Source organism: Castor canadensis, chromosome 7, assembly GCF_047511655.1.
Source record: "Castor canadensis chromosome 7, mCasCan1.hap1v2, whole genome shotgun sequence".
NCBI classification, from domain to species: domain Eukaryota; kingdom Metazoa; phylum Chordata; class Mammalia; order Rodentia; family Castoridae; genus Castor; species Castor canadensis.
In genome coordinates, this window is record NC_133392.1 from 704,160 (window position 1) to 718,247 (window position 14,088).

Here is a 14,088-nt window from a genome sequence, read left to right on the forward strand (position 1 = left end):
ATATGCTGTATCAAGTTCATCAATTTGAGTGTGTTGAACCATCCCTGTACCCCTAGAATGAGACCAATATGATCATGATTTATGATCTTTTTGATACATTGCTGAACTCGGTTTTCAAGTATTTTACTAAGAATTTTTGCATCTATGTTCATTTATGAGATTGGCCTATAATTTTATTTGTTGTTGTCATTGTTGTGTCCTTGACGCATTTTGGAATGAGTGTGGTGCTGGCTTCATTGAATGGGTTTGGTAGTTTTCCTTCCCTTTCCTTTTCCTGGGTGATTTTAGGAGTATGGTGTTAGTTCTTCTTTAAAGGTCTGGTAGAATTCGACAGTGAATCCTTTGGTCCTGGGATTTTCTTTGTTGGGAGACTTTATTACTGTTTCAATCTCATTGCTTGTTATAGGTCTATTTATGTGGTTTATATCCTCTTGGTTCAATTTTGGTTAGTCAAATGCAAAGGAAATTTATCCACTTCTTCTAGATTTTCCAGTTTATTTAGATATAGGTTTTTGAAATATTCACTCATGAGTCTCTGGATTTCATTGGTATTTGTTGTGATATCTCCCTTTTTGTCTCTAATTTCATTAATTTGGGTCTTTTACCTCCTCTTTGTAGTCAGATTGGCTAAGGGTTTATTAATCTTATTTATTTTTTCAAAGAGCCAACTTTTTGTTTCATTGATTCTTTGTTTATAGTTTTGTTGGTCTCTGCTTCATTAATTTCTGCCCTGAATTTTCTTATTTCTTTCCATCTGATGATTTGGAGTTTGGCATGTTCTTGTTTTTCTAGGAGCTTGAGATGCAGCATTGAGCTATTGATTTGAGATCTCTTTGGCTATTTTTAAATGTAGATGTTCATAGCTACAAACTTTCCCCTTAGTACTTCATTTCCTGTGTCCCATAGATTCTGGCAGGTTGTGTTTTCATTTTCATTAGATTCCAGGAATTTTTTGATATCCCTCCTTATTTCTTTAATGACCCACTTGTCATTCAACAATGTGTTTTTCAGTCTCCATGTGTTTGAATGTTTTCTGTAGTTGCTTTTTGTTGTTGAGTTATAGTTTTATTGCATTGTGGTCTGATAGAATACAGGCATTATTTTGATTTCCTTATATTTGTTAAGACTTGGTTTGTGTCCTAAAATATAATTGGTTTTGGAGAGCATTCCATGAGATGCTGAGAAGAATGTGCATTGTGCTGCTCTTGGATGAAATAATCTGTAGTTGTCTGTCAGGTCCACTTGGTCTATGGTGTCATTTAATCCTGGATGACCTATCTATTAGTGACAGTGGGGTATTGAAGTCTCCCACTATCATTGTGTTGGGGACTATCTGTGCTTTTAAGTCCCATAGTGTTTGTTTAATGAAGTTGGGTATACAGACATTAGGCACATATGTGTTAACAAATGTTATTTACTCTTAATGCATTGTTCCTTTTATTAATATGAAGTGACCTTCTTTGTCTCTTCTGACTAATACAAGTTTGAAGTCTACTTTATTAGATATAAGTATAGCTACTCCTGCCTGTTTTGGGGGTTCATTTGCTTCAAAAATCTTTTTTTCACCTTCAGCTGATATTTGATTTTGTCAGTGAGATGCATTTCTTCTAGGCAACAAATTGTTGGGTCTTGCTTTTTAATCCATTTCACCATTCTATGTCTTCGGATAAGGGAATTGAGACCATAATATTCAGTGTTGATGTTGAAAGGCATGTTGTGATTTACTGTTTTGTTACTTTTTATCAGCATTTGTTTCTTTCCTACTCTTCATTTGCTTATCTACTCATCTGATGAGAGTTATTTATTCTCCTACTTTCATGGCTATGTTATCACCTTTTATTGGTAGGATTCCTTTGACTCTCTTCTGTATGCTGGTTTAGTGGTCATAAATTGCTTCAGTTTTGTTTGTCATAAAGGGTTTTGTTTCTCCTTCAACTATGAATGATAGCTTTGGTGAGTAATCTAGGTTTGAAGTTATTTTCTTTCAGCTCCTGAAATACCTCATGCCATGCCCTCCTTACTTTTAAGGTTTCTGTTGAGAAATCTGCTGTTATTCTGATGGGTTTGCCTTTATAGGTGACTTGGCACTTATAACTTTCAATATTCTTTCTTTGTCCTCTGCACTTAATGTTTTAACTATAATATGCTGTGAAGAGGTCCTATTTTGGTCATATTTGTTTGGAGTCTTAAAGGCCTGCCATACCTGGATGGGCATTTCTTTCTCAAGATTTGGAAAGATTTCTATTATTTCATTGAATATGCTTCCTATGCCTTTAGCTTGAACCTGTTCTTCTTCTCTAACGCTCATGGTTTTGTATGTTTGGCCTTTTATTAGAGTGGCAGAGTTCTTGCGTAGTCCATTCATATTTCTTCATTATTCTTTCTACATACTCATCTGATTTTTTCTATTAGATCTACTTTGTCCTCAAGCCCTGATATTCTGTCTTCCACTTGATTCAGTTTACTGGAGAGGCTTTCAACTGATTTTTTAATTTGACTTAAGGAGATTTTCATCTCCAGAGTTTCAATTTGGTTTCTTTTCAGGCTTTTTGAGTCTTTATTTAATTCCCCTTTTATGTTTGGCATTCTCTTCCTTATTTCATTTTGCTGTTTATTTGTGTCCTCCTTGAGTTAATTCACCTGTTTGTTTATATCTTCTTTGAGTTCATTTAGTTATTTCTTAGTACTCTCCTTGAATTCATTTAGCTGTTTATTCATATTCTCTTTGATTTCCTTGAGTTTTAAATGCATTCTTATCTTTGTTTCTTTTGATCTTGGAAATCAAGATTTCATCCCCTTCACTATCGATCAGATGCTTTGCTGTGTGATTATTGACCTTTTGAGGAATCATATTCACTTGCTTTTCATATTTCTTGTGTTTCTACTTTGAGTTTTGCTCATCTGTAGTCAATTAGTTGGTTGGGGATTTTAGTCACCTGAGGTTTTTCCTTGAATTATTCTCTATGTCCAGCAGATTATTATTTCTCTATGACCCTGGTTAGTGGCAGGGTTGATATGTCAGTTATAACCACTGGACTGAGTGTATAACTCAGCAATAAAAGGTTCATCAATTCAATGCCAAATCAGATATTGACATGGAGTAGGATACCACTGGCAGTGGTTATCAGTTATCTGTATAACTGATTGTGTGTGCAAAGGAGACTAGCATTCTTATATGGTCAGTAGGGGGTTGGAAAAATGGACTTGTTTGCATATGAGTTAAAACTTAGATAGTAAAAGTAAAGGGGCAGAGAGGAAATAAGAAAGATGGAAGATGTGGAGAAGGGGAGAAAGGGAGTGAAGTGTGAGGGCTGCAAGTAAACAAAGCACTACTGTATATACATATAGTTCAGTAGTTGTGGAGAAGGGTGCTTTTGTCAGGGATTGCAAAAGAATAGAAAGGTTGAGAGAAATATAAGAAGGAGGTAGAGTAAACTACCAGTAGAATGGTTTGTAAACAAGAACTAGGAAAAGTGAAGAAAAAAGAGAAAAGAAAAGAAAAAGTAAGGAGAAAATTACAATATAAAAGATAAACAAAATAAATCTTTTAAGTTTTTTTTAAGTCAGAATTTCTTCCTTGTTAAGGAGAAGAGTGGATGTCTTCTGTGCTCTGTCAGTTCACTGGATGCTCTTCTCCAATCTTTGATCCTCCGGATTCTGCCTGCAGTTCTCCTGTTGTATTACTCACGTGTGTCCTCAGGGCCCTAGATTTCTCAGGTGTAACCTGGCATAGGTGGGGTAGGTCTGGATTGGGCAGCTGCTGGAGTAAGGTGGGGCAGTTCCAGGTGGGTAAGGGACCAGTTGGGAGTTGGTTGTGGGTTCTCCTAGCATAGCTGGTGGGTTAGAGAACACTCTGGCTTTTGGAGCCTGTGCTTTTGCCTGTTCAGGGAATCCAATGGCTGCTCTGGCTTATCCACAATGAGCTTTTTTTCCCTTTTTTATACCTAGGCCTCCAGTTTAACATTTTGTTTGAGGAGTGAGGGGCGAATATCTCCTGTCACTTGTGTATATGTGTACACTGCTGAGTTGGGTGGCAGGTTAAGGGCTCTAGCTAGTTGACCAGCTCACTTCAGTGCTCTCCTTGCCTTGGAATAGAGATCTGGGTGTTGAACTCTAGCTGGCTAGCCTGCTGGTTTCTCACCCCTCCTTTGGATAGAGATGCTGAACTGAACTGCTTCACTCTGCCCCTGCCAGGGCCAGTCTGGGAGTTTTTAATCAGCTCATTTTGTCAAAGGTTTTCTTGGGGGTCAGATGTTTTTGTTTACACAATGGGCTTGACTGAGCAGCTGCTCTCAGTGGTAATCCTGTTTGTAGTGATAGTCCTGTAGCTTCATCCCCTCCCCTGTTGGTCTGGGTCCAGGCCTGAAAGTCTTTAATCAGCCCACTTAGCCAAAGGTTTTCTTGGGGGTCAGATGTACTTGTTTCTGCATGTTGAGCTGGCCTGTTTGGTGACCCTCAGGACTGAAACTGGTTTGCCGACCTGGTTGGTTTCTGTGTCAGTATTTCTGGTCTGGACACTGGTGCACAGGCACTGGTCAGCTCTTGTGTAGTGGCCCTGGCAAGGCTTGCTGATTGGCTCTTGTACTCCATGCAGTTGTTTTTGTTCACAGGGTAGCCTTTGTGAGTGGCTCTTGCGGGAAGCAATTCAGGTCTGCGCAGAAAAAAAAGGCCAACAAAACTCAGGCAGGGAGGGGTGCGGAATGGCTGCTCTGGCCATGCCCATACACCCATGGCAGATTTGTACTTTTAGAGGTTTTGTTAGAGATTGGTGTCTCTAGCTACTATCTGTTCTTATACTGGCACCCTCTTTTTTTATTGTTTTATTATTCATATGTGCATACAAGGCTTGGGTCATTGCTCCCCCTGCCCCCACCCCCTCCCTTGCCACCCACTCCACCCCCTCCCTCTCCCCCCCTCAATACCCAGCAGAAACTATTTTGCCCTTATCTCTAATTTTGTTGTAGAGAGAGTATAAGCAATAATAGGAAGGAACAAGGGTTTTTGCTGGTTGAGATAAGGATAGCTATACAGGGAGTTGACTCACATTGATTTCCTGTGCGTGTGTGTTACCTTCTAGGTTAATTCTTTTTGATCTCACCTTTTCTCTAGTTCCTGGTCCCCTTCTCCTATTGGCCTCAGTTGCTTTTAAGGTATCTGCTTTAGTTTCTCTGCATTAAGGGCAACAAATGCTAGCTAGTTTTTTAGGTGTCTTACCTATCCTAACCCCTCCCCTGTGTGCTCTCGCTTTTATCATGTGCTACAAAGTCCAATCCCCTTGTTGTGTTTGCCCTTGATCTAATGTCCACATATGAGGGAGAACATACGATTTTTGGTCTTTTGGGCCAGGCTAACCTCACTCAGAATGATGTTCTCCAATTCCATCCATTTACCAGCAAATGATAACATTTCGTTCTTCTTCATGGCTGCATAAAATTCCATTGTGTATAGATACCACATTTTCTTAATCCATTCATCAGTGGTGGGGCATCTTGGCTGTTTCCATAACTTGGCTATTGTGAATAGTGGCACCCTCTTTTTTAATATACTAATTTGCCCACTTCTCTTTGCAGCCTTTTACCTGAGGTTTCATTTCAGATTTCTGGAGACACAGGGAAATGGTGCCTGCCAGCCTTCCTTGTGATTTTATTTTGAATGGCCTGACAATTCTTAAGTGGAGACTCCATGGGAAGTGAAGCTTTCTCTCCCTGCAGGCTACAGTGAGTGGAAAGCAAGGCTCTGGAAGCTGCAACTGCCCATAAATCCCCAGAACTGAGGAAGCAGAAGCCACAGACAGTGTCAACTGGAGACTTGTGGGACGGGAAGCATGTGTGTTTGCCCACATGTCTGGGTGTGTGTTTTCTTTCAGCCTCCCTCTGGCTGCAACAGCTTCTTCAGAGAAGAACTTGTGCAAACTCTGTCCTTTCCTTTGCTTTCCTGGCTCACCTGAGAATTCTCTTGGGAAAGCATTTCTTTTAAAATTTGGAAAAGCCAGTTTTCATTCTTGCTCCCACAAGTGAAAGGCTGTTGTCCTCACCACATGGGTACCTGGGACACTGAGAAGGTCCATGATGGGGATGATTGACTACACTTTGTCACCTGCCTGAGGATGGTGCTTGATGCTCCTCGACTACCATGACTGGGAAAGTCCTGGGTTCCCAGCTGCAGCCCTGCATAACTGGGCTTAAGCCTGTAACCTCTGGCTGCAGCATGGTGGTGGGGTTTACTCCAAGGCAGCACAGGGAGTCCCAGTCCCCAGGTTCTGCTACAGTCCCAGATGGCAGACAGGGTGAATGCCCATCCCTGAGAGGAGAGGCAATGACCAGAGCCTTTTGTCTTGCACACTCCACCATCATGATTTTCTGCCACCATGACCCACGGGGCCCTGGCAAGTCTCGGGGTCCACAGTAGATTCAGGGAGGCATTTGTATTACCTCCCTCTTCTCCAACAGGAGAGGCTGCAAGGTCAGACACAGTTTGGCTTTCCTCCTTAACCTTCTCATGAAGAGGGAACAGAAGGCAGCATGGATAGGATGACATCCATTCCACAAGGACCCCTGTCTGCTGTCTAAAGAAGAGAAAGCCCTAGGAAGGCCACTGCAAGTCCCCACTGTCCATGCTAAAGTCCTAGCCCCTCCTCCATGGCATAAGGCTGTAGCCTTGGGCCAGCAGGAATTCTTGGCTGTTCTATAGAGTCACCTGGGCCTCTGGGGGCAGGTGAGCCACACCCGTCCTGAGTCTCACACTAATGCCCAGTGCTGCTCCATGCTGGACCAAGATGCCTTTTTAGTTACTTTTCCATTTTGGAGGCTAATGACCTCAACTTTCCCATCCACATCCCTATCACCTGCATCCCTGGGCAGATCCCAGGTTCCAGGACGGAACCTGCCTTGCCTCACAAGAGCTGGGTGCAACTCTTGAATCAGGTGGGTGTGGCAGCTCCACCCCCACCTAGGGCTTCAGGGCCTATGGTGGACTGATCGTGCTGGAAGTGCTTCTTGCCATTTGGAGTGTTAGGGTTTGGATACAAAGTGTCCCCTAAGAGCTCATATGTTGAGGTCTTGGTCCCCAATGCGGCAGTTCATGAAGGCTCTGACCTCATTAGTGGATTAATCCCCTGATGGATTCACAGTTGAAAGGACCACTGGGAGGTGGTGGAAACTTTGGAGGTGGATCTGTCTGGAGGAAGTACATCTTTGGGAACTGTATCTTGTCCCTTCCCCTGCCTTCTCCTTCCATGAGGTAAGTAGCTTTGCTCCACCATGTGCCCTTTCCACTATAATGAATCCTCACCAGAAGAAACAAAAGAGCCAAGTGACCATGGATTGAAATCCCTGAAGCAAAATAAATCTTTCCTCCTGTGTTTTTCTTGATTATTTTGTCACAGCAACAGAAATCCTACAAATACAGGGGTTCTTGCTGGGGCGGGGGATACCTAGTGAGCACAGGGAGGGCTGGAGGGTCTCCTCCAGGTGGAGGTCTTAACCCCTGCAGAGAGCCTCTTGGGCCCATGAGAGCCGGGTCTGACCCAGGTGCAGCAGGTGACTAGCTGACAGGGTGACGCACTACGAGAAGTAGTGAAGTTGTTGAGTCTTCTGAGGGCAGATGCTGTGCACGGCTGGCTGTACCCTGCTGACTGGGTTATAGCAAGGGTGAGGCTGGCAAGTCAGTGCCCGAGGCAGGGCAGATGTGAGGTGATGCTGGTGCAGGCCTCGGGCCTCCACTGGCAGGAGAGGAGGTGGGGTATTAGAGGGGCAAGGCCACCTGAGCTGCCCAGCCCAGTGGGTGCTTCAGAGAGGAGGTGGGCACACCTTTCTCTGTGCGACCCTGCACTTGAGCCCCCGCTGGCAGCATGCACTTCTTGGAAGAGCAACATCACTTCAAGGGCAGAGCCTTCAGTGCCTGCAGTCCTTGGAATGAGGCTTTCAGTGCCAGTGAGTGTGAACCTGGAAGAAAGCCGCCCTGCCCCCATTGTTGACATCTGCGCTGGAAGGCGATATGGTGAGAGCAAATGAGGGGCACTGATGAAAGATTTAAACAAAGAAAGGGCGGTGAATCCCCAGCCCATGTCCTCAGTGAGGGGAGTCCCGGGTCAGTATCTTGACAAGCAGACCCCAGCGTGGCCTAGTCCCTCGCCCCAGGCACGGCCACGTTGAACAGTTGTACAGGCAGAGCAGAGTGTGGTGCAGCTGTCTGGTTTGCCAACACAGCTTGTTGTCTCATTCACGTGTCAATTATAAATGCCACCTGAGTCTCTTGACATATGCACAGCAGTGGGTTCTTCTGTAGCGGTGTGGCAGGACAGCACCTGCTTGTGGAGACTCTTTTTCTCCCTGATTGTCACAAGATTAGCCCTCAAAGTCCCCTCTGAATCACCGCCAGCCTGCAGATGGGCTTCAAAATCAGCTTCCGGAGCGGCGTCATGGGCCAGTGCTAAGCGTGCTCAGAGATGGGCTCTGTAGGTTTGCTGCACTTTCTTCAAGGCCAGAAGGACGGGTGGCTTTTGATACATGCTTCAAAAATAAAATTGAGTGGACTTTTTGTGGGACAATCCACAATGTGGGATATGCCTTCTTCCTTTGATTGTGGCTCAATGACAGGCGCCCTTGGCTCTCGTTGGAAAGCACAGGAATTTTTAACAAACCTTTTGTTGTTAGGGAACGCGGAAGACATTTGCCGGTTCTGCGTCAAGCACCTGCAGCTCTGAGCAGGGCATTGTGCTGCTCACAGTGCCAGCTCAAGTCAAGTGCTTTTAGTTTTATTTTTAACTGGAAGGTCCAACCTCAGTGGTTGGGGGCCAGGACCAGGAGGCTGGGTCCATCCAGAGGAAGACATCTTTATGTTTAAATGAGGAAAGATTTCAGAGTCCAGCTGTCAATGGCTTCTCTGGTGCGCTCCTGAACTTGCCTACCGATGAGACCACATCTGGTGAGATGAGGCCATGTCCAGCCACAAAACATCCCTCCTCACCCCGGTGACTCCTGCTGGGCCGGTGGAGCCAGGTCAGAGCCGGCTTCTGGCCCACAGGACGGACCCATGCTGGAGCTGACCAGTGGCCTTGAAGGATGTTCATGGGATCTGTGACAGAAACTGCAACATCACGGATTGTGGGGTGGCTCTGTGGCCCCTGCAAGGATGTCTCCAGTGTTACTCGAAGACCCCAATACAAGGGACCCAACTCCACCTCTCTGTGGAAGCCTTCACTCTGTGCATTGCCAGTGTCTGTGTTTGCAACAAAGAGTAGCTCAAGTTAGGCCCCATGAATCTTTGGCCCTCTGCATCAGTTGCCAGGGGTCTGGTGTTCTAAACCGCTGTAGCCTAAGGCACAAGAGCAGCTTCTGCTGTCCAGCATCTAACTCAGGCCCCACCTGACTCTGGTTTTAGTCCAGTTCAACATTGTCATGAAATCTTCATTGCAGGAGAAAATGGCAAATCTAGGCTTTCTAATATTTTATTTAGGATGTTTAATTATTCACTAAGCCCTGAACCTCCAGAGACACCAAGCTGCCTGTGCAGCTGGGTGGCCCTGTGTGTCTGTCACCATCCATGGGGGCCATGAGGGTGGGAACCTTCAATCTATGCTTCAGGCAGTCTGGGTTTCTACCCCTGCCCAGGGGCTGATGCCCAGAGCCACCCTCAGGCAAGAAAGGAGGGAACCAGGCAGCTCCATCTCTCAGCTTCTGATTCAGAAACACAACTCTTACATGGCTTACAAGGTACCTGCTCTACTTCTTATGGACTCACTTTTCAAAGTCAGTCATGTTCAGTGAAGTCGGAATTGATCCTAAAATGGAGCCTTAGGGTCTTACCCGCACTCATCCATTCAGTACCTGCACACCTGCAGGGCCCTTGTGGGCAATCTGTCGGGCAGATTGCTGTCCCTTTGTACCCACCATGGGTGACCAGGTCTCCTTAGCTGCCTGATCACCCCTCTTTAGGGAATAGGGGGCTGCTCTTTTCCAAAATTTTCTCTCCATCCACTTCATCTGTATCTTGTGGGAACAGCTGGCCTGGCACTCCCAGGCTCCAGAAGCTTCACAATCTTCAGAAAAGAAGTCAGTAATAAGAAAACAGGCATTTGTTCCAATTCCCTCAGGAAAAGTCAAACAGTAAGGTGAGGCACTTCAGGTTAAAAGGACCACACAGTCCCCTGGATTGGGGGGCCCTGAATCCAAGAGTCAGGTAAGTAGCAGACACAGACTCAAATCCCCAAACCCCTGGCCTCTCAGGGACATTCCCACCATGGCCCAGCTCTCCCTACAGCTTAGCCAGTCCCTGGTCAACCAGATATCTCCCCTAGGCAACCTGGACCTTGTCCTTGGGGGTGGCTCCAGAATCTGCCTGTTGTATTCTGAATGAATGAATTATAGCAAGGAGTCTCACACTTCCAAGAGGCCTCCACCAGAGCAAGGTCACCTACTTCCCACCTCCCTCTTCTCACCAGAGCAGCCTACCTGTCTCATGGGATCAGCCCCTTGAGAATCACCATTAACCCACCTACCTACTGATTCATCTTACCTGCACCTGCTAACTGTCCATCCTTCTCCCATCCACTCATCTGCTATTCGTTTGTCTACCCATTCATCATCTTGGAATTGTGGTCACCATCCATCATTGATTTATCCATCCCTTCATCCTGCTGTTCATTCAACAGACAAACTGAGCACCTTCTGAGCACCTTGCACCAGGAGGCACTGAGAAAAAGTAGGCACAGCTCCTGGGCTCCAGGAGTGGCAGGGATAACGAACTGCTCTTTTTTTGCCACTGACAAAAGGCAATGTAGGAGAACATACCGCAATAGAGAAGATTTGTCTAGGGGCGGGGATGGGGCAGGGAGAGCAGGCAGAGGCCCCTGGGGAAGTCACTGGGCTGGTCCCACATCTAGAGGACACTGGGCAGGTTGACTCTGTAATGAGTGCTTAGCTTGACTACTGGTCAGTCAGTAATAAGGGAAATAAGACCCAAAACACCTGGAAGTAACTTTTCAAATGGCAAATTGGACATCACCCTAAAAGACTTTTAGACTCTATTGTCTCCCGTGCAAGCAGGAGTGGGTGGCCCTTGACCCCTGACTGACATTGTCCTCAGTGGCCACAGGTTTCCCTGTTCCCACAGTCTTGGGGAATGGAGGATGTTGTTCTGTAGCTGGAGCCTTGAGCAGAGCTGAGGCCCAAGAGTGCTGGTCTGGATTGTTTGGGCAGAAGAAGTCAGGTGAAGACACTGTGATGCAGACTCAAAATCAGATGCCCACCAAGATTCTGTCTGGGTTCCCTCTGGACACTGTCCAGACCTGAACTTTGTCACCAAGTGTTGCCTAAAGCCTGATGGAGGGTGTTACCATGTCCCATACTCACCAAAACCAGACCAGAGGTGGACAGGAACGATGGGCAGGAGTGATGGCCATTCAGTGATGTTTAGATTATTTCATAGCAAAGTTTTAGACGGTGATTTTTGCTCTCTATAGACAAAGAAGAAATTCAAGTTCCAGACATGGTAAATGTTCAAATCCCAAGAGAAAAATCAGCTTAAAACCATGAAGTAGGACTGAGGGAATGACTCAAGTGGTAGAGCACCTGCCTAGCAAGTTCAGAGTTCAAATTCCAGTATCACCATGAAAAAAACCCACAGCCACTAAGAAGCAGGAAGTGCTTCACCTGGTCCCTGGGAAAGTGATGATACTCTTAGTAGTGTCTGTGGATGGCGATGGTCTTGATGGCCTGAGGTGGCTGGCAATGGAAAGGCAAGGGACCCTGGTCCAACCTCCAGGTAGCAAACACCAATGCCCACAGCCATGTCAATCCAAACTGACTGTTCACTTCTGAAAAGTCAGGGGATTCCAAACCAAAAATATCACCTGTGAAGCCTCCAACCCCAGAAAACCCTGCAAGGGAAGCCATTATTTTATTGAGGGAAACCATGGCTTCTGGCTGTTCTGGAGGACAACGAGTTAGTGAGAGGCCAGGCCATTCCACCTCCTGGTTGCCCTGGCTCAGCCCTGAGTTTGGAGCAGACCTGTTGTTACCAGGCTGAGTGGTCTAAGAAGACCAGTCCAGAAGATCTGAAGTTCTTATGTCACCCGAACAGAGAACTGGACAGAGAAACAAATTGCAAAACTTTATTGAAAGAAAAGAAAGAAAAAGTAAGAGGAAGAATCACAAGAGAAAACGTGTTGAACCCCGCTAGGTGGCACAGAAGCATGGATTTCTTTGTTTAAGTTCAATTTAAATGTAAAGTTGTAAGGTGGGAAAATCTGGGCAGTCCTCAGGGACAGGCTAGGAGGGCTGGCAGACATCATAGCCTTAGCACATAACAAGGGGTGTCCTATGCATGAACTTATGCTAATTTTTGCCCTTTAATTGTGTTATGAGATGTGACCAATCTTCGTGAGGTCTTAAGTAAGAGGAGTTGGCCTGGGAGGTCAAACTGGGAGCAGACCCAAAGGCACCTCTTTTGGACATTATCTCGACAACTGAGAGTGGATTTATTGCTGTAGAGATGGCTCGGGCTTTGTGCCTGTTCATTTAAGAGAAAGGCGGGGGCTACCTCTTGGGTTATTTCCCTTTGCTGCCTCTTTAGGGCAGCCCCAGAATGACTATGAAAAACGGTCTTCCCGAGAGTCAGGGATGCAAGGGAGCCACAGTGTCTCCATAGGTTTTCCATTTCTGTCACTGCCCTGAGACTTTTAGTCCTGGAGAGGGAAGAAGAGGTGCCTTTGTCTCAGCGGTGGATCTGCACACTCAGCAGCCCAGGGACAAGGGACAGCGTCCACTCCCTCGCCTCACTTTCTGCCTCACTGTGACCTGGACAGAGTAGGTCCTCATATGAGTCCATTTGGGAGCTTGGGTGATGGCTGAGGCTGGTTCAGAGCAGCTGCTCTGCCACCCCAGATCTGATGACTTGACATCAGATCAAGTCAGATCTATGACCTATGACACATGTGCCTGGGCACTCAGGGCCAGCCTGCATCTGGGAGGGCTATATGTGTTTGAGGTGTGTCTATTGGTTGCGGCATCAGAGGTGCTGCTTGGGTTTTCTCTTCCTGTCCTCATGTGACTTTTGACTGACTTCTATTTTGGTCAAGAAGCATGGCAGATGGCCACGCCAGACCTTCCTGTGGGTGAAGGTCTTTTAAAACTCCAACAGAACCATTCTCAGATGTGAATGGTGCTGACTTTGGTGCCCAGTGAAGTCTGGACTAGCCACTTGGCAGCAGCCTCTGTCCTCTCCTCTGAGGTCCACAGAGGTCAAATGCCATTTATGAAGGTGCCTGACTCAGGCAGGACCTCAAGGAGCTGGAAGCTGCACTTGGACAACTATCTCGCCTCTTTCAAGACCAAAATCTCTATTTGGCTTGGAAGTTGAAGGGTTTTTGGGAATTGCCATCCCCCACCCCCCACCAAATTCTTTCACACAAATTGCCCTTGACTGGGGGCAGCCAGTCTTCTGACGGTGCCTGGTTTTCGAGGAGCCGTCCCCCATGCCGGTGTGTCTCCCCGCTGAAGTCATTTGCCAAGTTTATAATTCAGATCTTTTTAGCTGCAAGACACCCAAGGTCACCCAAGTGACAGTTGGGTTTCTGAATTCATAGGTAATGATTGAAAACTTAATTCTGCAGTCATCAGTTTTTGTTGGGAGCCTTGAATCAACACCTGAAGCACTCAGGTGCTATAAACTCTGAGCAGTTTAGAGTCCATTTACCCTGGAGCTCGGCTATGGAAGCCACAAGCCTCTGACCCCTGTGACCACCAGGCTTTTAAGAGGCTCCAGTAAAGCATTTGCAGTAAAAGCAGATATAGTACCACTTGTGTCGAATTTTGGACTTGGGCTCTGCCTGAGCCAGGCTCTTTTCTCTTGGCAAGGCGGCAGGGCTGGAGATGAGGGTTGGTGCCTCTCCCAAGGTAGAAAGCAGCCATCTCTCCACGTCTCCTGACCACAGGCCAGGAGAGAGTCATGCACTTTAAAGGGTGGAAAATGTCATTAAAGTGGGAGATTTCCGCTCAATTCAGAGACGAGCTCAGAGCTGAAAGGCACATTGCTCTGTGGAGCCCTCAGGAGAACCAAGCCGCAGCCCTGAAAGAGTTGTGGGGACCC